Genomic DNA, 25,627 nt, shown 5'->3' with positions numbered 1-25,627 from the left:
AGAATTTTTACATTATATACAGAAGACTTAAATTTCTTTTGTTTGTGAGCCTATGATTTGTGGGTAGGTCTAACAGTTTGACAATTAGGTGATCAAACTGCATTTTTGAGGCTGTGAAAAAGGAGCCAGATATTGGTCTAAAACACAATTCAGCATTTTATCTTTGTAGAAAATTTTGTCTTCGGCAATTTATTTTGCTAGCTCCTATTGTGTTTAGTTGCAATGCATTTATGAACCTCTATTTGCAGCATGCTATTTTAACTTGATGTGCCAGAATGGGTAAATCTGAGGCTGTACAGGATAATGACAATGTCGTTTTCAAGGCGCTCTAAATGATATGGAAGATAACTTGAACAGATATTAGTTTCCCACTGTGCTCAGTTGTTACACAGTAGCTAATTAAAAGGCAGTTGACAAGCACATAAGACAAGCAATGCTTGTTGGAGTCCTTAGCAAGCTGAAAAATAATCTAATAACCCTAGAATTAATTTAGACTCAAATTTTCATTGCAAATGGTTAATAGGCTGATGGTTGAACTGGTGTGCTCAGACACTTTTCTACATGAAGTAGTACATGACCAGTTTAACTTTTCTCCTATGTAATAAAATTATACAAATCTAAATTATACACACGTTCCCAAGTTCCTAGTCTTCATTAAATACTAGGGGATTAAAAACTTGTATAAATTAATCAATGTGCTATAATCCTAAAAATTATAAAATGAGCCCTTGAGGAAGTAATGTAATACTAGCTTTTTAATTAGTGTGACACCAGAGATTCATTGTTCTATAATGTAAGTCATATGTTTATGAATCGTATTATCATTTTACAATAGGAAAAAACCACAGCAGTTTTACTGTTTGTGGGTAGGTGGTAGGTGCTTATGGATTTTGATCCTGTAACATCTTTATCTTCGTCTTCTACTCGCACCTCGCACAGGTAAATCTATGCTAGTGAATATAGTATTGTCTTTACTTTCATGAGTAAGTAGGTATCTTATGAGTCCTGGGCCTATTTTATCAAGATCTCTGTAAATGATCCTTCTGGAAGCCAGAAACCCAGATAGCAATGAAGTGCTAGCACTGCTTAGAATTATCAGGTACAATCTTAGTATAAAAATGTCAATTTGTTTTTTTAGAGTAAGGTGGAAGCCAATATTAGGTGCAGTCAGTTTTGAGAAGTGCTTGCTATGAGATTTGACATACTGTATGCTTTCAAGACACAAACACTTTTTCATATAATTTTTTTTTTAAGTGTTCATTCACATTCTCAGCTCATCTTCATCCTACAGGCTGTTGTCATGATCATTGTTATGGGAATAAAAAGCACTCCCTACTTTTACACAGGACTGGTTCTGATAATGTTAAACATCACTGAATCACTCAAGCTTTTAATTCTGTCATGCCAGACCTGTCAATAAACCAAGTGACAAAATTTGGTGAAGTTAACCTTCAGATGTCAGTGACCATAGGAAGAAAAAAATACCAGCAAATTTTACTGTTGGTATGAAAACTTAAAACCATTTTGATGTTCCAAAGGCAAGTACATGAGCAAATAAAAAACAAACCTACTTTAAATGTCTTAGAACAGTATCTATGATGTGAACAGAAAACTTCTATGTGACAAATTAGTGGGGAGGAGGGGGGTTTTGAAATAGAATTACAATAGATCCTTTCCAGTTTCAATGTAGATCTCACATTCTGTTGCTAATCTAAAGCTGGAGTCCAGACTTTCCACTTAACCTCAAGTGAACCCATATGGGCTCTATTCTGTACCTAGATGACCAAGTTACAGCTACTGAATGTTACTTGTATATGTAGCAATGTTTTCTGGGCAATTTTGAGACTGCTTAGGGTTGAGAATTCTTCCTCAGCATATATATTTCACATTAGGGTTTATAATTGTTTAGAGACTGGTGTTGTCTAAATCATATGCTTTGATGTTGTGTGAATTCCAGATTGTAAATTTACCTTAATCTGGTTTAGAGAATTTAATTTCCCAGCAGAGCAAGTGCCTGTGGGCACTGTGCACGGCAGGATCAGTGCAGTGCTGGAAACTTGCACAAACCATATTTAGCAGTGTGATTTCACAGCGCTGGACAGAGAACACTGTCTGAGATTGCACCTTGTTTCAAAGGGTAAAACAAAACAAAACAACAAAAAAGAGGAAATGCTAACTCCGTCTTTGGCAAATTTCCCCAACATTGTCTGTTCTTATGAAAATGAACAAGGAAGATCAGAGACTTGAGCATTTTTCATATAATTCCTGTGGAGCAACTGGAAGAGAGACAAGTTTCCTATGCAGGACATCATGGCAACAAAGACTGTGGCTCTTTTGTTCCCAGTCTGTATTTTTTAGAAAACTAAAGAAAAAAAGTTCAATGAAATTTGAATAGTCCAACAGTATCCAAATTTTATATGTATTATTTATTATACCAGTCCTGAGCTGGTATAAATAAGCCCACTTACAATGATGCTAACTGTGGATTTGCTCAATTACATCCTCCATCTGGGCAGTGGAGCCACGCTTTAATAATAAAAAAGCATTTATCTTTTTTTTCCTTCCCTTTTCTTTTCCTGTTAGAGTATTAAACTAGTTCTGTGTAAGCAAACTATCCCCAGGATATCCAAGAATTCTGTTATGTCTTCTGTTACTATTTACATTTACTGTAAATAACCTTTTTGCATTAATAAAGGAAGGCTCATAGTTATGGGAAACATTCACTATGAGCTAATTTCTGATTCTGTCAAATTTCTAGAATTACATCTTGTTAGGAAAGGCAGATACTGCAACATTCTTTCCTTTTCAATAGGAAAAAAATAATCTGGTGTTGGTTATATTTTATTCACAGAGGCTAATTTTCATATTAGATATCTTTCATGTTCAAATACTTCAGGGGATAAGCCAACACTAAGTTTTGAACTACAGGACTAGATTTTGAATATAAAAATGCACCTCTTATTATGAAGTGATTGCTAGAAGAGCACTTGAAGGAAACCCAAATTATGATTTTTTTGGTTTTCTGTACTCTAAAATAGCCTCACTACACTTATTTTTATACGAACATGAAACATTGCTTCTAGACTACTAGCCTGTATTCCATGTTTCGGGTCAATGCATTTTGAAGCAGATGAGGCAGTAATTCATAAAAAATAGTGTTTAGAAAATAAAAGGTAGGTCAATTTTACAGATACTGTAATGTCTATAATCTGACTTGACTGTGGCTGGATTGTGAAAGGATCAGAGTTGCTCCACAGCTACTTGTAGGGAAAAGGGAGAATACGACCGTAGTGAGTCCGATGCTCTGTACATTTCCTGATTTTTCCTCAGTCTAATTGATAAAATATTTATAGAGTCAATGAAGTATTTTGGTTTTAGTGACATTTCATGGACTCTTTCCACCGTTTGCATTTGATTTCTGTGAAAATCTGGTAAATTGCTGAAAGATGCACTTAATGAAATGGCAATCATAATAAGGGAGAGGTGAAGAACGGTACCACTGCCCTTGCGTGGTGGTTTCTGAAGTTGCACTTTGGAATGCTCGCAACTTCTGACACTGACAATAGCCAGGAAACAGAAATGCCTGAATTCCATCTGTCCAGTCCAAATAGGTGGAATTCCAGGTGCTAAAGAGGTTCCTTATTGGATTAAGAGCAGTGACTGAATGAACAAGTGATTGAAATACATTTATAAGAAGGAAGTATGTCTTTCACAATTTCTGATGAAAAATTGTTTAGTATGAGTAGCTCCTTGGTGTGATGTTCTCTCAGTTCTAACCAGCTTCTTTGTAACATAGAAGTATTGGAGAAGTTTCCATGAAAATTTGAAGTTGTGCTTGTCCTCCAGTCAATGTACTGCCATTTCCTTAACCTCCTTTCCAAGGTCTGCTAACAGGTTTTGACTGTAGCAAAACAGATCAAAAAATGTTGCTTTAATTATTACATTTTAAAAATTATTATTTTTTTTTATTATTTCTGAAATGACTAGTAATATTAAGTGCAGACATGCAGATCTTCTCAGGATAGACATGCTTCACAAACAGATGATACAGTTGTAAGGGACAAGTGTCTGCAATGTCCTCTTCCTCCTGTGGGAAATCTGGGTAGGTGAGGTACATCAAGGAGCAGTTTTTGAGTAAGCTTCATAAATAAAAGGAGGCCTTCTGTTCCTTCTGCCATTAAGCTGTCAGCTAGGGCAACATGTGGTAAAGTTTTGTTGTTCGCATACTTCAAAAACCTGCTTGTAATTCCTCAGTTCATACGTAGCGTTTAGTGAATAATTTGACTCTCTGGATATCTTCCAAGCCAATAATGCTGACCAAATTATTTTGAACATGCAGATGGTAACAAAAGGGCACCAGGTGTTGTTTTATTGTAATAAAGATGTGCAAACCTTTGCATCTCACCAAGTTATTTATCCATATAAATCATCAGGATGCTCAGCTTCCTACACTGCTTTAGTAAATTTTGAATAAGAGGCATCAGCTGTTCTCAGAATGTGCTCTTCTGTATGTGCCACAGATATTTTGCTTTGGGCTTATCTTCCACACTATGACCCATAGAGGCATTCAGTGGATCTTCTTTTTGATTTAAATGATTACTGAGCGATCGGAAGCCCAGATGTTCAGTGGCTTAATTGCTAAGTGTTAGCCTATAAAAAAGACTAGGCAGTTAGTATTTGAAGGGAGGATTTTACTGCATATAAATGTTATTTGGTACATTAAGTGACATTATTTACATCCAATTTCCCCCTCTAAGGTGGCAACCTGAGGCAGTAAGTTGCCATGATGATGGAAAAAGCATTTGGTTTCACATAATTCTGTGTCTACCTTTAGAGATATGGAGAAACAAACCAAGCAAACATAAATGGAGAGCGATAGTAAGACAATATTGGTCAGTAAGATAAGAAGTACCCTAATACCCCAGCAGACTAGTGATTGCCAAGGTTTCTCTAGGCTTTGAGGAATGGCTATGCTATATCATCTATAGGAACGACTTAAAGCTCAACAGCCCTCAAAAAAATCAGGATTTGGTGAGATCACAAGAAGGTAATTTCCATTTCTTTCGATTGTCACGCTGATATATGAAAAAGAACTTGAGCACTTGACATTGATTCGATATCATTCAGAGCTCTGTGGTAACTGGAATATCTTTTTGTAAGAAAAGAAATTAAACTGCTACCTTAAGTAGTTTAAAAATGGGGGTGGGGACACTGAGCATATCAGAAATGGCTAGTGATAGCGTAGCTTGTAACTGTTCAATATTCAGATAAAACTTACATCTGCCTCCTTTAATCCCAGTTCCAAGTTTCTGAATCCTCAGGGCTGGCTCATTGAGGAATCAAATACACAAACTGATTTTCTTTTTTGTAAATTCCTGTCACCTGTTGGCAACCTGAGCTGGCATTAACTATTCTAGGCAATGATGCAGCTCTCCATGGTAAAAGAAGTGGCCTTCCACTAGGAAATGTAAATACTCTGTTACCAGAAATAAACCCCTCATCTTATGAAACTCATCTGTGGTGGACAAGGACCATAGAATCAGCTCCTTTGCGTATGTTTGTTATTGTAGTTGATGGTTTATACTGTTAGTGCATGTTACATGTTTTTAAGCATGTAAATGCTTGTGCCAATTTCATCAATTTAAATGCCTTTCTTGCAAAATTGCATGGTTACTGAGTATATAGAACACCTGCAGACATCATTAATAGTGATCCTCTAGCATATCTTTGTCAGGAAACACACTGTTTCTGCTAAGATTTTATTATGGCATAAATGGCAATCTGAGCAAAACTGTCAGAGGAATGCGAAGTATGTGGGCAAAGGGTTAATGATTATCCATAGTATTTTTTACAAACAAGTCACACTGATTGTGAAACCCAGTTTAAACTGTAATGATGATTTTAACTCATGAAATTAGAGAGTTTCCTGACTTAGTGCATGGACCAGTAATCCTTTTTTCAGTCTAGGTCTACCATAATCACTGTCATTGGTTTTTTCCCCATAGAAAGGAAGGCTGAAAGATGATCCATTACTAGTCACAGCACGTTGCTCTCACTGATTGGAAAGCAGTCACACACCACCAAGCATTTATTCTGTTTACTGAGATGTAACACCAAGAAACAGCAATTCACACCTGCAGTGAAGTTGTTATACTTCCCATTTCTTTTCTTTATTCTATTTTTATCCTTCTTCATTTTTCCTGTTTCTTTTTTTTTTTTTTAATCTTCTCTGCCTCTCTTCCCCTCACTTCTATGATGGGTGTCAGTGTCACCCTTGACACTTTCCTTAAACCTGAAATGAAGGATAAACGGTCAGTGGTACTTTCTCAGCTATCAAATGAGCATTACCCTAGCTGTAATTGACTTCTACGTTGAGCAATCGGTTTAAATGTATCCGCCTAATATATGAAGTATATATACACATGCATATATATATATATATTCATGTATATATAGCTTAGATGCAAATCACATCACAAGTTGTGAAATTTAAGAGGAGAGCTCCCTTCTTATACACAACCTGTTATGTGGTATCATAGTATCCTCCAAAATATGGCATATGACTGGAGTCCAGTGAGGGGCAATAGCATGAACTCATCCTTATGTGTGACTCACTGATTCATTCACAGAATCATCAGATCACAGAACATTTAAGACTGTTTTTGAGAATATCTGTGCTAGACAAGATAAAACATAGCAGAAATACATTGATGTGTTGTAGTGATCTTGGAGCAGTCCTCAGAAAGCAAGCAAGCAAGCAAGCAATCAAGTAAAATAGCTTTTTGAGGCAGCATGAACCTTTGTACAAGGATTCCAGGCTTATTTTACTTTGCTTGTAAGAACCATAACCTAAATAAATAAATTTAGTACAGAAATATCCCACCTGCCCCATGCTTACAAACCCACCCCAGAGGTTTAAAAGTACTATTCTTGCCTCTACAAACATGACACTTACTGATATAATGTCTCTCAGAGGGACAGGTGGGCATAGAAATGGAACTGCTAAAATGATTTTACTGCAGAAAGAAATGTAGACCTAGGTGGTAAGAAAATATTACATTTGAATTGGTCTCAAGCGTTAAATAATGGATATGTGTGTATGTAGGCTATTCAAATGTTTTTGATTTCTTATGCTGAAGATTAAAATTTCCATTAGTATTCCACCTCTTCAGTTTTGCCTGGGGACTGTTAATTATATTTCTGAAATTGCAGCCAAATAAAAACTTAACAAAAAAGAAACAACCAGATAACATAATAAGTAGCTGTTTTCCTCTTTCTTCTTCCCTGCAAGCAGTGTCCTGTCCTCTATACAGCCCTGCCCTCAAAACTTACCGGCATTAATTCCTGCACTCTGCATCTCCCTGTCATATTTACTATTGACCAAGAAGATCCCCTTTCAAATAAAATACCTGATTTCAGGTGTCCTGAAATGGTACTGGTGGTAGCAACTGTGATGTCTGAGAAACAAAACAATGGAGAATATCTTGAATTTCATCTAAACTCCATAAAGTTCCATGCTCAGTGATGAGAAGATTATCTAACTAATGATGAGGTTCTACTCCATAAACCAAGATGCTCAGTTGCTTTTTGGAATATGTTATTGGTATTTCACTTCTAACATTTTCTATTTTTGAGGGTGTTTGAAACCTACTGTTTTTTTGCAGTGTATAATTTGCCTGAGCATTATGGGAAGATAGGAGTATGCTGTCATGGATGATGCCCAAAATAAAAGGCTTTGTCTATTTTCAGAAATGTTTTCTGATAACAATAGAGGCTCTAGTGGGAACTAGGTCTTGCAATGGGACGTTGGCTGCTTTCTTGTTTATACTGTGCAGTTGCATGAATACTGCATAAACAATGACTTTTTTTGTAGTGTTTACTGCAGAATTTGGTATAAAAACTTAAGGCATAATGGTTAAGTGTTTTTGTTCTGAGTCTGCTGCTAAGCTGGATCATGACACAGCCACGACTCCACTGTGTGACTGGGGTACCAGTGAATGCTGCTGAATGCCATCTCCCTGCTGTTATACACAGGCAATGACTACTCAGCTCCCTAGAAGGCTGTAGAGAGCTGTTCCAGTTTCATGGCAGTTGCCATGAGTAAAAATATACATAAAGGTAGTGGACATAAATGTAGACCTCAACGTACTACTGAACTTTCTTTATAGCTCATTTCTGGAATCTTAATTGCAGTAAATTTTTCTGAACTGAAAGTAACTTCCAAGGGTCTACCTCTGCTTCCCTCTTATGAGCTTTAAATTGTGTTTTTATAATTGAGCTATAAATTTTAAAGCTATTTTGACTACACCTTTTAATATGCCACAGGTTTTCCACCTGTCGTAACTGTTGTTCGATTGTCATAGATCATTTTTTTTGATGTGCTGCATGACAAAAAGCTATTAACATGGCAGAAAAATCCTTTGCAAGTGAATGGCATCTCAAGCTGTCTCTATAGGGGCAAAATGCATGTTTCTAGTACAGGCACAAGCAAAAGATTTTAATAGTGAAATGATAAAGAATCAGTGTAATCTGAGAAATATTGTGAGATTTTTAATTGAGAATATTGATTTCTGATATATCAGTGAAAGTGTTTGAAGATGTAACATCAATAATAAGCTGTGGTGCTTATGGTGGCTACCATAATGCAAAATTGAGGTGGTACCATATGAGTTTTCAGCTACAATACTAACAGTTTCAGGTGTTTTCTGAACTAGGGATCACATGTTAGTTGCCAACAGATAAATGAGAATTCTTTCACAGCTGTCCTAGTGATCACTGGATATGTAGAAAATGTGATGTAAAATTGCCAGTTAGTGTAAGGGAATAATATAGTTACAAATTGGTAGCTTTTTGAAGTAAATGGCCCTGGCTATGATGGGATTTACCTTGATTTTTGCCCTGTTACATCGAAAGTAATTAAAACTTTTAATCAAAATATGCAGAAATTACTCTGTGCCTTTCAAATGCTGTTGTAGGGTTTTGCCCTGGTTTGGTACACAGGCTGCTGGTCACTGGCATGTGTTTTCTGGTTCAGAAAAGACATGAACCTGTTCAATATGCTTTGATTGCTCTGATTTTCTTTGTAGTTTAAGGAAAGGGTGGGTTGCAGACATGAAGTTTTCTAATTTTCTGACCATTTTCTTTTATTCTTATTATAAATAAGATCCTTTGAATTAAAACTATCAGTTTAGACTTAATGGAATTGGGCTGGTACCAATGGCTGTGGTACAGATAAGGAAGCTGACAGTGGATTTGCAGTTTTTGAGTACTTTAGGGAAGGGAGTTTAGGGACATCTGTGATATATCAACTCCTCCATTTTCAGCATTATAGACAACTAAAGTAATTTGCTGTTATGAATACCTCTGGAGAGTCAATGTGTGTTGCACTGAATTAAATATCTTGAGCTAAGCAAACACAGAAAGACAACCCTAACCTAAAACTTAATTGAACTCTGAACCTGTGGATTCAGATCAGCTTCATTTTTCTGAAGTATATTTGTATTTAACCTTTTTTGGGAATGATTAATCAGTGTATTCAGTGTATCTTTCTTCTCTTTTTTATGCGTAGAAGCCCGTGTGTATTTTTAAATTATAATCCACAGCTAGATGTTATGGAAGCCAGCTCAACATAAAGTCATTCTTGTGATGTCTGAGCTTTACTGAGGCAAAGGGTGTTATAAGTGCAGCAGAGCCAGCCTTCAACCATGGAAAAAAGTGAAATGAATGATTTTTAATATTATGACATTTGGACCACTTTTTAACATGTAAAACCAAGGTATAACACTCTAGAGGAATCAATAACTTTTGTCTTTGAGAGCATACACATGCCCTTACTGACTTTGGGTTATAGGCATACACATTTGAAACTGGAAACTTTTTCACCATAAGGATGTTTCATTTGCACATTCAGCTCCTATGAGCCTGTTGCCTTCCCTTTATATCAGTGTAAATAAATAGGCTCAATTTCCTTGAACTGGCCATGAGAGAAGTATTTTTTTCTTCGTCAGCCTTCTTTTGTAGAGTTCATCTTTTCCTCCAGTTTCAAAAGGCACTTCTTAAAGCTTAGGCATTGCAAAGGACTTGGACATTTCTCTTCTTAAAGTCATGGATGCGCCCTTTAGAATTAATAGGTTCCAACAGCACAGGGACTAGTAAACCTCTCTTCTTTTGAGAGTGCCCCATTTAGCATTCAGACCCATTTACAGTGTATCACTCTTGCCGGAACATCAACATTGATAGTTACTCATACTAAGGATGCTCATGCCATGTCCCTTGGTCCTAATACACTGTCTTTCTTATTTCTGCTGATATTCTTCCCTAAGGAGAATTCCAGTGGTGGTTGGATTGGTTTTATTTGCCCCCAGACTGGTAACCTAGTGTCCATTTGACTGACAGTGTTACCTTATTCTCTTTATGGACTTCTCACATTGTCACCTAGATTGTTGAGAATCCACCCACCTCACTCAGTAACCCCAAAGTGAACCTACTAGGTGAGGACGTTGTATCAAAAAGTCAGGCTCTGAGGGAACAGAGGAGAAAATTCATCATTCATCACTAAATAATTTTTGAATCAGTGTGAAACTGACTGCATGGAAGACTCCAAATCCTAGTTCCAGGATATTGCAGGGGATACTACTTCAGGCTGGATTATACATCTTGAAGTGCTTCAGAAGATCTTTTTTGATCCCCCAATAACATCTGTGTTGTCGTCAAGTGTATACATACAAGAATGAGCTATCAGGAAAAGGCAGTCTCTGTCCTAAACCAAAGCCTAGCTGTGGGATGGTAGGAGCAACTACTCTTCCAGTCAGTGCCCTGAAAAAAACCTGCAGACAGCTGCTTTCCACGTTCAAGTCAACTTGGGTCCTAGATCAAACAGTCATTCTGTCCTAAACCTAAGGCCAGACTTGAATTGGGAAGCAGAGAGACCACCTCCATGAAGCTGGTGATGGTCTCCATCCATTTCAGAGCATGGCTGAGTGGTCAGGCAGCACCGGGGCAGGGCTGGCAGTGTGAGCCTGGCAGTTGCTTGCCGTGGGGCAGCTTCAGCAGGTGCAGCCACTGACGTGCCCCTTTGGACCATGGCGTAAGTGCTTTTTTCTGCACAGGGAGGTGTATTGCCAATGCACACTAATTACTTGCAGACAGCCTCTAAGGTGGCTCTTTATTAAATGCTGTAAGTTAGATCCGTGCAGTGTCAGAAATGCCTCTTTTTGCATATTTAGTCGTCAGCTTGTTCATTATCAGTGTGCATTGTATTCCCGTCTTCAGTTAGATGGATGAATAATTTCTAATCTGTGTGTTCGGACCAAGAAGTTTAAATTTGAGCTTCACTGTAAGTTTATAGTCTTTTAAATTCCTTCCAAGCTACATTTGGCCTCAACTGCACAGTGTATTTACTGAGACAAAAACAATAGGATGATAATTTTCACTGGAGCACACCTGCAATAATGGCTCACAGCATTTAATTTTTCCCTTGGTTTCTAGTAGACTTTGTTTTGACACCTGCAAACAACCTTTTCCAAATCAAAGAGAGCTTTTTCTCTCCATGTCATTCTGCCACCCAAGTTGAGCTGACAAAGTCCAACTAAGAAACAGAGCAATTATAAACACAGTTTCCTCTGGTGCTTGTGCTGTTTTTAGCTTTGCTGCTCTCCCAAGGAGAAACCTGTGTCTAATGTTTCCAGCTTAGCATACAAAATTAATAAAACCTGACAATTAAGCTAAGCAACATAAAATACAAGTAAGGAATCCTTTCTGATGAGATTGGACTTGAAAATATTAAATTGGCTCCTTATTCTTAAACTTTCTTTTTTAACACAGTGATCATAACATGTGGATCTGGAATGATAAATGATAATTGGCTTTAGGCAGCCTTTGCTCACAGAGACAAAAGAACAGTTGTTATTGCTGTATTTCTTTCAATAAATACATTTGTAAGCTGGAAATCAGCTAGGCTGCCCTGAAAAGAGGCACACTTTCGTGAGAAACATAAAAGAGATCAAATTTATAAGTGGGCATGTAGACCGAAGAAAAGGTCTTTTTATATTAAAAAGTATTATCTGTGCTCATATAATGCCAAGAAATACCTCACCAGGAAAAATACCATCTGAAGTTAATCCTGTAACATTTTATAGAAAACAACGGATTTAGCATAGACGTAAATCAGGTCCTGATTCAGCCTATAGATGGTTTGGGGTTTAATATCCTGTATTCCTATAAGGTTGTCTAATACTGCTTGGGCTCACTTTTGGATTTCAAGACTTACACTGCAATATTTCCAGTTGTTAGCTTGCTTTCATTTTGTCTTGCTGCAAAAGATTTACTTCATTTTTGATGTTTTGATCATTAAACCTCATCAGCCAACATCCTTCCCTGTTACTTGCAGTGTTGAATATGTCATACAGTGATATTGTCCAAGATTATGGATCACTCAGAAGTAAAAAGCTTTATTTAAGGATAAATATATTTCTTTGTTGTGTTGCTTTTCTTTGAATAACCGAGAATAATAAGAATGCAGTTGTAGATGTGTTTGGGATTTTTGTATGTGTTTTTGTTTGTTTCGTGACATAGTCTAAAATATTGTATTGATATTGCAAACAGAATTTCAACCATTATCTAGAACCTCAGGGATTTATTCCATAATTTCTAGATGATCCCATTTGATGCAGTGCAGTTTAGATAGTACCAAACTTTGAAATGGGTGTGTGATCATTCATCATGCTGTTTGGGTTTATTATATTTCCAGTTTATTAATTATAATCTTTGCTAAGTTGCTGCAATGGGAAGGAAAAGGAAGATATGGGATACTGGTTTTTACAAGGTGTTTTCCTTAGAGAAATATTGAAAAATGATGGCAACCTTCCATTATTCCAGTTAACTAATTTTATTCATGGCTTGTCTTCTTGTAGCAAGAGATAAAAGCAAGTATGAATTGCCTTTAGGAAATTGCTATCATTTGTTTGAAAAGGAAGGGGTTGCTCTAAAGGATTACAAGTTCATAGCCTAATTTATTGACTAAATACCTATTTGAACAAGGGCTATAAGAGACTGCAGAAGAACCTTTGGAGTATCTTTTAAGATTGACTGTGAGTCTTAATGAAGTCAACGTCCCTTGCCCTTGGCCTGTATTTCTATTGACTTCAGTAGTCATTAAATGACTCCCATGATGATAAGCACTTGCTGTAACAACAGCTTTCCTAAACTCTTGTGAGTAGTATTTTACTAAAGGAGTATGCTCAGCTGATTATGGACCTGTCCTAAGCATTTTGGAGACCCTGCACACAGTGCTGATCAGTGCCTCTGCACTGCCAGAGACTCAATGCATGAGTCATGGACCTTCACTTCAAGTTTTATTTCAACATATTTCTCAGCCAGGAGTGGTCAGAATCTGGAGAATTGGTTTCAAAATCAAAATAAAATTTTGATTCAAATCAAAATAAAGTTGCATCTTTTTATGCAACCCATAGGATTTGATTGCATAATATAGGAAATGCCCTATCTTGTTCATGTCCTATGTCTTCTGGCAGAGTTCAGTCTGACCAACGGATCTTGGATGGTCCTGAAGGCATCACTGAGCATGAGGAAGCAGAGGGACAGCAAGAACTGGGCTGACAACAGAAAAGGTTGTGTGCCTTCCATAGTTTGTGTGGTGTTTGTAAATAAGTCTTGGTGATTTTGCTCATTTTAGTGTACTTGCATCACTCTTTGGTAAAGCACAAAACACAAAATGCATAGTAAAACCAAACCAACCTTCACATTAAATGATTAAGAACAAAAATAATAACAAAACCATACAGAAATATTGTATGAACACTTGAACCACACGTTTATAAGTACTGATGCTCAGCTATTTAGAAAAGCATAAATATTTATTTGAGATGATTACTAAAGGTAGGGAAGAAAAACCTCAAAAATGCTTGATAAAGCTTGAATCATGCTAAACAGATTGCTTACCTCCAACCACGTGTGTGCTTGAATATAAGGGCCAAGCCAAATAAGCAAACCTGAAACTACTATCACCTGGCATGCTCAGCTTGAATTTATTTGTGAGTCAGCAGACCTACAGTTGGTATTAGATAAAGGAGACAACAAGTTTAGTAAGTAATTGAAGACAGAAAATCAAGTTAACTGTCCTGGGTTTGTCTGATTTATAGTTGTTTTATTTTTAAGATAACTGCCATGTTTTGTCTTAATGCACTTGTTGCACATGAATATAGAATGGTGGTTGCTCGTTAAGATATTAAGAAAAGGGCTATTTGACTTATCCAGAATCGTTGAAGTAAGTGCAAATAGTAACTTTCTGATTTTAAAAAGAGCATGGGATTTCTTTTTCCTGCATGTCACATCATCCTGTTCCTTCTCGGTGTTCCTCAAAAGACAATTTTTCAATATTTTTTTCCTTGTAAACTATCATAATGAACTTGTAAAATGTTAGGAATAATATCTTGCTTCATAATTTAATTTATTAGAATAAGTTTAATAGCTGCCAATGATCATAACGTGCTTATTTTTGACTTCTGGGACCCTACCTGTTATGATACTCTAGACCTAAATGAAAGATTATATTGTATGTCACAGTGTGTGAGTCTTTTTACACATGGGATGTGCTAGGAATCTTTATTTCATTAGTCTTGTTTTTATTGTTGTTTTTGTTTTAATAAGACACCTTTCATTGACGAAAAGTAGGTTTTTCAGAAATATGAAAAATACAATTTTTCTTCTCTTTTATTCTTCTGATATTGAATTTTCCTAATAAGATTGGTTTTGTTCCTGAGTGGCAGACTGATGACTAACCATATTCTGCACATCCTGGTTCTGTTAATATCCATGCTGCAATTTGGCCAATGTTCCCTTTTAATCTTTTTTAAAAAAAAAAAAAAAAAAGGAAAACAAAAGCGAAAAAAGAAAAGGAGGTGGCTTTCTTTTAACTGGTACAGATACTCTGCAGCGAAAGGTGACACCTCTGACCCTGTTGTTTCTACGCTATGTACAGGGCTTTTTTCCCAACCTCTATGTTGAATTTTTGTGTGTACTGAAAAGCAAACCTACTGTCAAATCTTTATTTCCTGTTTATTCTACTGAATCTGAGAGCTTTTACGTAAAGCAGCACTTTAAGTGCCTATAGAGATTGTGCCTGCACATACTGTCTACATTAAAATCTTCCAAGTGGGGTGGGAGCGGGAGGGTGTGAGCTTCAGGAGCTGCACTTTGGTTACCCCACATCCTTCTCTTTAATACTGTCCATTTCCACTCAGAAGCACTGTTCATCTTTGCTGAAGGGTTCCTAGGTAAAACATTTGCATATTAGAAGTAATATGCTTATGGTAGCTTTTTAGTAAAGCTACAAACTTCTGAGAAAATAAGAGCATCTCCTTTGTAATGCTGATCTGCAACGTTACTTAAAATGTTCAGTGTTTCACAGTACTGTGTAGGTGCAGTATGATACTGTGCGGCACAGCATAACAACTACCTTTTCTGTCTGGCAAATCCCAGCTCCCCAGTGTCAAGGTAAAATAGTGTTTACTGTGGATAATTCTTGTAAAGAAAAGGTTGTTAGTTCTTCTCAATTGCTAGTGATTTGGTAGAGAAATGTGTTATGGTAGGGAGGGCTGAAATTGATAAGAGTGAATGAAGGAGTTTAATCATGTATGAGTAGGCACCTACTTGAACTGGCTATTTGGATAACTGGATAGTTTCTAGCTCCCACTTAGGCAGGCAAATGCAGATTTCTAAACTTCAATTGAGAAAAGGAGCTGGAAGCTCAAAACCTGTTTTCTTCATAGCTGAATGGGAGCTGAACTTCTAAAAATGTGGCTGCTTATTTAGCATCTGAATGGATTTTAAAAATCTGTTCTTGTACATTTGATTTCAAAATACAGACTAATAATAATAGGAGTAGCTTTTAGTGCTGCATATTATAACATTACAACACTGAAGTTTTTTGTGATACTAAAGGAAAATGTTGAGAAGGTGGCAATCTGTACTTTCTCAAAAGACCTCTGTCATGTTAGGCTGCTTTTATAAACCTGTGCCAAAACTGATCATTACCAGCTGTCTTAGAGCTGACAACTTGCTTTAGGTATACTTCTAAGAAGCTGTTAGCTCATCTTGTTTGAGGTCATCTTATATGTTCAAACCAGTATGTGCTTATTGGCCCAACTTTTATTGATCGATGTTTAGTTTTAATTAACATAATGTCATATATTAAAAGATCTGTAGGCATGATCTATGGTTATAATTTTTACTTTTTCAAGAAGAAAGATGTCAGTGTGGAGCTAGTGCACAGACCTAAGAGCTGTTGTGTGTCCTTCATAATGGAGGTTAGCCCTTTAGCGCAGAGGTTTGAAAGCCTTTTCAGAAGAGTTGACAAAATGGGCTCTCTGAGGCACTTGAAAGATTCCAGTATCTTTTTATCTGAAACAAGGACATAAAAAGCAGCTGGGAATAAAATATAGCTGAACAGATGAGATACAGTCTGTTTTCTTCTAAGTAAAAATAGAGATTGCTGTTCGTTTTGAGACTATATGATGCAATAAGAGTTCACTTCCAGTGTAACTATACCTTATACTCCAGAAGAGTTACAATGACGAGAACGTTGCAGTTACCTACTTTGCCAGCCTTATTCCAAGAGGTGTCAAGGGAAAGAGCAGATGTGTGTGCTAGGATATTATTTAGATTCTTTTTTAGTGACGATCAAGATTTTCTTATGTAGTAGACCTTATGTCATAAAAATCGCAAATGAGAACACAAATCAACCCTGCAAAGATCATACTAAAAACATCAACTAAAAATTCCAGGAAGTATAAATTTTTAAACTGTTTCACTAAACTACCAATGTGTTAGGCTTAGCAGATGTCTTCCTTCCAGTTTTTATAAACATTTACGGTTCTAGCAAGGCAGGTGAATGCTTAGCATTAGTGAGTTTTCTGTACTTAAAGCCATAAATTATTTGTGATTCATGTAAATATCTTTATATGCCAAGAAATGCTGCCAAGTGAACACTGGTCAGCTATTTAGAACACCTAGTATGAAAACAGGCTTCTTTAAAGTGGTTTTATTTTTTTTGTTGTTTGGGTTTGATGGTTTTTTTTTTGATGTGTCTCTCATATGACCTGAGTTGACTAAATCTCCTTGGCAAGGAATACTGTCTTTGACACCTGTCTTAAATTTACCTTTCATAGATAGCTGTTAGACAAATTTCATTTTGTGAAATCACAAACTGTCTTCACTTCCCCGAGTCATCCCTGAAATAATCAAATTTAGGTCAAGCCTGTCCTCCAGCTTTGATTGCTGTTAAGGCTCCGCGTGTCCCTGCTGCTTGCTCCTTGCTTTTTCCAGATATGTTTCCCACAAGAGGGTGGGCTAAGAAGGTGGATATCTCAGCAGCAAGTAGGCACACTCTTTCTCCCAGCAGAACCTGGGAATCCCAATGTGCCAGGAAGGTAACATGTTTTAAGAGGCAAAGGTCAGTATTTTCCAAACGCCTTTTGTCTAGGAAAGTGTGTTGCAAAGTACACAGCTTTCTCACCATTTTTAAGTATTGTGGTTTTGTGGTTGCAGAATAAAACATGCCAGTAAGTAACACTGCAGAAATTGAGAAAATTCCAGAGAACAGAAAACTTCAGAGTTTATTGTGAAACATATGCACCCAGTTTTGAGAAAATGTGATTCATAATTTCTAGCTGCACTTTCCATTTGTTCACCATTTTGCTGTCCTAGTTTTGATTCAGAAACCAGCTCTTGAGCAAGAATCTTAATTTAACTTTAAAAGTCTCTGGGTTGTAAAAGTGATGGTATTACGTATATATAAAGTTACATATTTTAGTCTTTGTCTGTGTAACAGACTACCATCCAGAAACATCTGAAATGACAGCAGACAGCTTTATTTTTCCAGTAAGCCATAAAAATGACTAAACAACAGAACAGTTAATGTTACAAGTTGCAGTTAGGTATTGTGCTACTAAGTGGAGAACACAGCAATAACTTTTCAGTATGTCCAACTTATCTATCAAGTGTATACTTTTATGCACTTCTATACTCTTTTATATAGTTTCTTGCTTTAATATTTTTCTGCTAGATACTTCACATCATACTGTGATGAAATTCCTTTCAAGGAAATTCTGACAGCATAATGAAGAACACTGTTTGTACATTACTTAATGATACATTTCTTCAGCTTAAACTGAACAATTGTATTTTACAGTTTCCTGGCTGAGAATATACAAAAAGGAGAATAATTTTTGTCACAAACTCCAGCTTGTATTTTCTCAACTACACACATCCTTGAGGGCAAAACTGAAATTACTTGAGCTTAGTTTTGAAACTGCATACTACAAACAACAGTAAAGAGTTTATGTCGGGAGTAAGAGGTTCACAATGCGGTATCATATTTCAAAAAATCTTGGTGCATAATTGCTGGCCTAGGTGCTTATTGCATGATTGATGAATCTGAATGCATACAAACATGGTTAGCATTCCTCAAACTCCATTTACAATGCCATGAGAAAATGAATGGTGCACAAAATCAAATGCCATTTGTTGCGCTTAAAAATAAATGAGGGACAGGGGAGGTGCAGTAGTGAGTTGGGCTTATTTCAGCCATTCTCCATATCATAGTCTCAAGCCTTTCTACTCTTGGAATCTGTCTGTCTATAGCTGTCATAAAAACCTAAAAGAAAATGGCACCTTTCTTCACACTATTAAAGTCTAACAAATTTGAGACTGAAATGTTTGGTTTAATGAATGTTTTAATTAAGTTGGTTTTGAAGTTATATTGATGAAATTAGATTAGAGAGATCATTTCTTGGAGAAAAGTGGATTGCTGAGGCAACAGAGGAGAGTAATGAAGTGAGTTTCTGTGATTTCATTAACAGTTCCCTTGATCTAAAAAAATTAAATATACAAATGTTGTTTAACTATCGCAGTTCTTTTTCTAATGAACACTTCAATGAAAACAGATAAGTATGTTCTATATTCTCTTCACATTCACTTGTAGTTCTTTCAAATGGAAACAGAGAAACATGGGAACATCATATTTGTCTCTTCTTCCAAGTGCAGAGCCCACCATTGCTTACCCAGAAGCTCCAGCATGTGTAGACCACACAAGGTCATCCATCTCTGTGTTTATCTAGACCAAAAGATTGCTTTCTGAAAATCCTGAAGACATACAACTGCAGAGGTACGCTCACCGTTTCTAATTTTCTTATGGCGCTCTGACATTATCACTTCCTGGGCTGGAAGTTGGAAGTGTGCAGTTTGGCAAGATGAGAAAAGACAGATCTATCCACGCTGCAAAGTTCATGACAGGTTTTTCTCACGTTTTTGATGGTTTGAGTTGTTTTTTCTTGTTCTGTACCAGTTCTTCCACCGTCTGTGCAATTCCCATTAATAGTTGTGAGTGATTTGTGTGTCTAATTCTTCATGCAGAGTATTGAAAATCTACCCTAAAGCTATGAAAAAATAATGGAAAAAGTATGTATAATTGAAAATAGTCTTAATCACTGGAATGTTGAAATCCACATGGCTTGGAAGACTTGAAAGATTTCTTGTTTTAGAAAAGTTGAATTGAAAAGTGCTGTCATTTTCTTTAAATACATTCTTCTGAATAAAACATCCGTTCCTGGCACCAGCAGCAAGCTTCTAAACATGTTCAAGATGACATGATTGATAACAAGGATGCTCTTCTCAAGATGTTTCTAATTTCATCTCTCTGTTTCAAGAATGTTAAACTTCCAACATGATATATGATATAATAACAAATATTTAAACCAAAGATTAATATTTTTCTTAAGACTGTACAGTAACAGGAACCGAATGGAAATCTGAAAGCTAGTTGCTGACTCTAGATGTGGGTAAACTCTAGAAGCTACTGTCACAGTACAAATTATTTCCCACTTAATACTCCAGTGGTAGGCACGTTTCCAACTTCAATAAATGAATTTACTCTATTCATTTAAGCAGGGTCTTTCCAGTTTGACAATAGCAGCACATAATTTCAGGTCTTAGCGGATTTATTAAATTTATTTTGATATGATAGTCCCTGTAGTTTTCACCTGATCTGAGGAAGACACTTTTCTTTTTCTTGGATGTTAGTTGAATCTAGTTGCTCTCAGAAAACTAGAATCAAATAGAGTTTGGAGTCTCTACCTCCAAACCTCAAAGATAAGTAAGAAAGGTTGGCTTTCATGGATTCTTTGTAAGTCTGTACCCCAGAGCTTCCAGTTTTTGAAACTTTTAGTGTCCAGCAGCTAATTTGATCTGAGATTCCTCCTCCACTTCGAAAAATTTCTGTCATTGCTTAAGAGATGGCCAATGTTAATCATGGTGTCTGGGTCAGCAGTGATCCATTTCTATGTGTAGATAGCCTGTACTCAGGAAGAGTTTCAGATTTGTCAAGGCAAGAAGCAATGCCGTGGCCTTTTAAGACAAAGGGTAGCCTGAAGCATTTTAGCCTAGATATGGGAAACAGCCAAAGAATTCTTATTCTGTTATATGGAGTCAGAATCATCTTGAAATATGAAGAGTGTGTTTGATTTTTTCATAAAGGTTTCTGGACCAGACCAACTCCCAAGGTTTTTTGCTGTTCCCAGTAAAGCGTTGGGGTTTTTGTTTTTCCATCTGAAAAAGGTGATCTCTCGGAGGGTTGAGTGGATACACGTTTGAAGGTCAATGTCATTTCTCATCTAGTGCTTGCCAGCTGGCAGTCTCCGCCTGCAAATCTCTGAATTAACATCATGGTTTTAAAACAATTAAATTTCAGGAACAATATGTGGCTCATTAATGATAGTGGAACTTGATATGGGAAAGGACTATCTGCTCAATTTTAATTTAAAATGTGTCAAACTACATGACATGGTGTATTATGATTGTATATTGATGCCAGACAATGGTGTTACTGTAAATAGTATTAACTGGCTGGCTTAGGGAAACCCAAGAAAATTTACAGTTGATGTATCAAGTTATAGCTCAGATTCCAGCTTCAAGTTACATCCTTGGCAGAAGACACAGCTAAATAAGGAGAGTGAAATGGAAGCAGTACCTTGGATATTTAGCAAGTTCCAGTTGGTGTCATACCCTGAAAGCTTCCTATTGACGCCTCGTAGAAGACTTTTTCTATAGTACCTCTAGACCTCCTCACTGGTTTTCAGGAAGAGGAAAATAAGCCTTTTGGGTCGATCACAAACCAAATTCCTTGCACCTTTTCAATTCAGTCAAAAAACACCTCCAAGGGGAAGAAATTGTTAAGCAGTAATAATGACCTCTCTGTGAAAGTCATGTGCAGAACTAGAAAGATGGATAGGTCAGCTGTTGCTCTGACTTTTAGGAACAGGGCCAAGGGGGTTATTTCTATGTGATTCACTTACTGAGCTATACATGGAAGCAGGCCTCAGTTTACTGAAGTACAGCCTGCTGGGCCTGGGCTTCTAGAGAAAGGTTGTTTTTTTTTAAAAAATAAACCCCGTATTTTTCCAGTCCTCTGTTCCAGTTGTTGAGAGTTACCCCTCTTAAAATTATCTTCCTGCTCATAAAGCCATAAACAAAATACAAAATCTGACTAGAAATAACCCAAGCCACTCTTTTGGAAAAAAACTGAAGATAATGTCTTCTATATTTATCAAACCAACCTGTAGAACTGTAATAATAATATAAGAGTATACATTAATAGATAGCTTTATAGATATGTGAAAATATCACTATTATATGACTCAGACTAATAACTGACAAGAAAGGAAATCCAGAAATAGGAGAAACAGCATCTGACACTGTAAAAAAATATAGTATGCTATTCAACTTAAATAGGCCTTTTATTTTAATAGTCTCCTCTAACCAGCTGCAAGTGACCTGCAAGTGTTTGAACAGAGAAAAGATAAAATACAAACATTGTCATAGGAAGTCAGTAATTAAAAACAAGAGGATCAAGTAGAAAGTTGTAGTTTAGGCTTTGCTGCTATATATACCAGTAGAGCTTCTGGTCTCCCTGTCTTAAGTTCCTTCTCATTCCTGGAATACACCAGCAATGGGTAGCTGATGAGCTAAATGTCAGATGGGCGTTGGGAATGCAGATCTGTTCTTCCATCTCCCTTTACCACTCAACAGTCTAAATAAAGAGTTTCAGAGGAACCAAAGAACCACACTCTGCATAATACTTGGCTTCTTCACACTTTTAAGTAATGTTCGTAGAATTGCCAGAATGCTAGGGGAGAAATAATAGAAAAATACTATGTATATCTATAGTTATTATAATTATTAAGAATGATTATTAGTAATCTGATTATTATTTTTTCTAAATCCCAGGCTTCTAAAGAAGAAAATGATTTGTCTTGGATAGCTGGAGACTAGATAAATCTAGAGAGTTTAGACTCAGAACTCAGTGGTACAAAAAGCATCCTCTAAGTCATCACCTAGATGGTTTAAATTGTGCATCATAGAAAATTCAGATTTGATGTTATCGTTATTTCTCAAGGGGAACGATATCTTGTGGCTGAAACGGGGCAGCTCCACAGAACATAGTCCCCTTGCAGGTTCAAAAAAGTGCTTGCTAGACCTCACGTCCAGGGTGACTGCTGAAGTTGCTCACTAGTGAAAAGGGGATTAACAAAGTATATGTGCTTCATGTGGTACATTCCCTGTGGCAGGGAGCGTGTGGTGCTGTGATCTGACTGTTGGAAAAATCTTCCTTTGGATCTTTGAGCATCATCAGCTGGTAGCTCATGAAGCCTGCCCACACTGGCTCAAGCTGAACTCCTCCTGCAATGGGGAGGGTGGGTCAGGGGTGTGTGAGAGGACAAGCTTACTCTGCCCAAGGCTTGGGCATCCCTTGGAGGCATTATGCATAATTCATTCGTCAGTTAACTACAGTTACTGACAACAACCTTCATTTTCAACAACCTTGATAATATGTTACCAAAATCCCAGAAGGTTTAGCCAGAGTTCCTTTTCAAGACAATTGCAGCTGTTTAAATAATTAAATTTAATTTGCTTTGCCATGATACCAATTTGTTGTTTGTTTTCCTTGAGGTTTTAGCTTAGAAGCCTTTATAGATTTCATCTGCTATTATCTGAAATGTAGAATTGTGATGCTCAAAATTATTTTAGAAAGGCTGTTTGTGAATTCATCTGGGAAAGTTTCACTGCACCAAAGCTATGGCTCCGTTCTTCTCTCATTACACCACCTCTTTTTCCTGAAATATGGCAAAAAATTATTAAACCATGAAATGTGCTGGTTATTCATTTGCAACAGTGAATTTTCTTGGAACTTCCACAGTCTTTCTTGTATCTCAGTATGATAAAAAAATCACAGAATCTTGGCCTGAAAAAAACCCATCCTTAATTTTCTGGTGTATATTTCCAAGTACATAATGCTGGGTTTTTTTCTGCTGTCCCTCTGTAAAGGCGGAATTCTAGTCGTGGATTTCCACATGAAACACAGCTATGACCACTTTTAAACTTGAGTAATTCAAGTTAAGGTAAAATTCAGATTCAATTGTAACTTTCTAGGGAAAGCATCTGGAGATACTATTAATTTGTGCTTTCTCTGAGGAAAAGATTCTTTTAAGTCCATTCTTTAAAATACATCTTTACTCAGCTGTGGATCTTCTCGTGTCTAGCTCATGGCCATTATTCTTGGACTCTAGGACTTTTCACCTCTAACCACCTCAAACAGTTCCTCACTATCCTTGTTTTGTTGTTATATTTACATTCCACTGATATATCTCCTCTGTTCAATATCATTTTCCACTACTCACTTCTTCAAATGTGATGGCCTCAGATCCTTAGCTTGTGTAAATTAGATTAGCTCTCCTCTGGCTAGGAGTAAATCAGTGGGACTGCCACTGATTTACACCAGCTCAGGATCTGTCCTGGTGCTTTGAATCATTTTTATAGCGCCTCTCCAAGTAATCAATGGCATGTCTGTACTGTACTGAACTGTGGACTGAGTTCCAGCCTTAGGAGGAATTCTGGTCTTGGTTATGTTGATTGAATTTCATTTAAAGTAAGAGTCCCACATGTGTACCTAAGGGCACAACTCAGACTTTCCTCACCTGAATACAGAAGAGTAATCGTCCTTCTAAATAGAAAGATATATCTGTGTGTTCTTTTTAGATGCTGGCTGTCAGGAGTGTTCGTTACTGTTCTCTTAGAATCCACTTAGCCAAAGAAAAGAATTACGACAAAGTAGATAAGTAAAATGAAAGGTGGATTCACAATGGGAAGAAAGGTAAGAGTTAACTGGGTTTTAATTAGTACCAGATTGCATCTAGTTTTCAAGTGCTTTCTGGGGGAGGATACTCAGATTTCCCATCTCCAGCTGGGTTTGGGTTTCCAAATCTCTGTCAAACTAAGCCTGTTTCCTTGGTAACTATCTCACTCTCCCACCTATGTATAAGAACAATTCTTTCTGCTGAGCCGTGATGGTGGAGACAAAAGAGAAGGAATAAGGTGAGTCTACTGCACAAGAACCCTCTGCACAAATTCCAAGTGGTTGGGTGTCTGTGGGTTCTGTAAAGGTTACATGAATTAGGTAAGAAGAAGGAAAAAGACACTGCATACAACATGCTTTCCTCCAGAACTGATATTTTTGCTCCATCATGGTGAAGTTTTACATATAAAGAGTTGCAATGGTAAATGAAAAATATCTCATACATATGTGGATGCTCAGGAGGTTGGGGGTTTTTTTGTCTTCTTGAGACATTTTCCTTTCCCCTGTGATTGCACTTGACTAACCCCTAAATCTGTACCTAGAATCAGTTGTTGGTTTGAGATCAGTGGCCAAGTTCAAGATCCTTGGAAAATGTGACTATGAGACCAAAATTATAATTTAGAACTAATATTACATCATTGCTTTCTTCTTAATTGTACTAAAAAATAAGGATTTGTCAAGGCTTTGAGAGTCATTCATCAAGATTTTTCCACATTTTGGCTTTGGATTTTAGACAAATTTGAGGCCATTGGAATCTGTGCATCTCACTAGAAATTATGATTTTATTTCTCCTGTGCTGTGACAAATTTTAAATTTTGCTCTGAAGACCTTCTTTATCTCTTATGTTGAAGTTCTGTGAAGTTCTGTTTTAATGGATGCATTTGTCATATATGGTTATATATATGATACACACTGAGTCTCAATAGCTTTTTAATCAGCCTGATAATTCAATCCCCTTATACAACCTTCTTCCTTAGTTTACATTACATAAAGGAGCTGACACTTCAATTATAATTTTTATAAAATGCTAATAGACTGTTCACAAATGAGGAAAGCTAAAAACTAATTCTCTGATTCCTTGTCCCAGTTATTCCTCTTTCAAGACAGCGGTTTCCTCATTTACTGAATTGTTTTTGTTACTTTTTTTTAATATAAAACCACAGTTACAGTGATACTGTTACAGATACTACGTCAATTATTTCTTTTAATTGCTTCATCCACCCAGCAGTCCATCTGTTTTCATATATTGTTCTACAGTTGATGACAATTGTTCTACTATTGATGGACATGTTTCATACAGGTGTAAGATAGAAAGTGAGCTTCTACTCAACTCATACATCTCCCAACTGGAGATGGTAATTTCCTGTAGTTTTTAGACAATTTCTAAGAGCTTGAGTCAAGGCCAGTGTACTGATGATCATCAGC

General features: G+C 36.7%; 1 long non-coding RNA gene across 2 annotated transcripts in view; it reads left to right on the top strand.

Annotated features, from left to right (window-relative positions):
- The first annotated feature begins 19,023 nt into the window (after positions 1-19,023).
- The window catches only part of LOC130159465 (uncharacterized), a 44,494-nt gene continuing 37,890 nt past the window's right edge, over positions 19,024-25,627 (top strand). For both annotated transcript variants that reach the window (XR_008825744.1, XR_008825743.1), the window contains exons 1-2: positions 19,024-19,180; positions 24,106-24,220. This is a non-coding gene — a long non-coding RNA (uncharacterized LOC130159465). The remainder of the gene's footprint in view (positions 19,181-24,105; positions 24,221-25,627) is intronic.

This window comes from Falco biarmicus, chromosome 15 (assembly GCF_023638135.1).
Source record: "Falco biarmicus isolate bFalBia1 chromosome 15, bFalBia1.pri, whole genome shotgun sequence".
Lineage (NCBI taxonomy): Eukaryota > Metazoa > Chordata > Aves > Falconiformes > Falconidae > Falco > Falco biarmicus.
The sequence above is the reverse complement of the archived record's forward strand: the minus strand, read 5'-3'. Positions and strand labels throughout refer to the sequence as shown.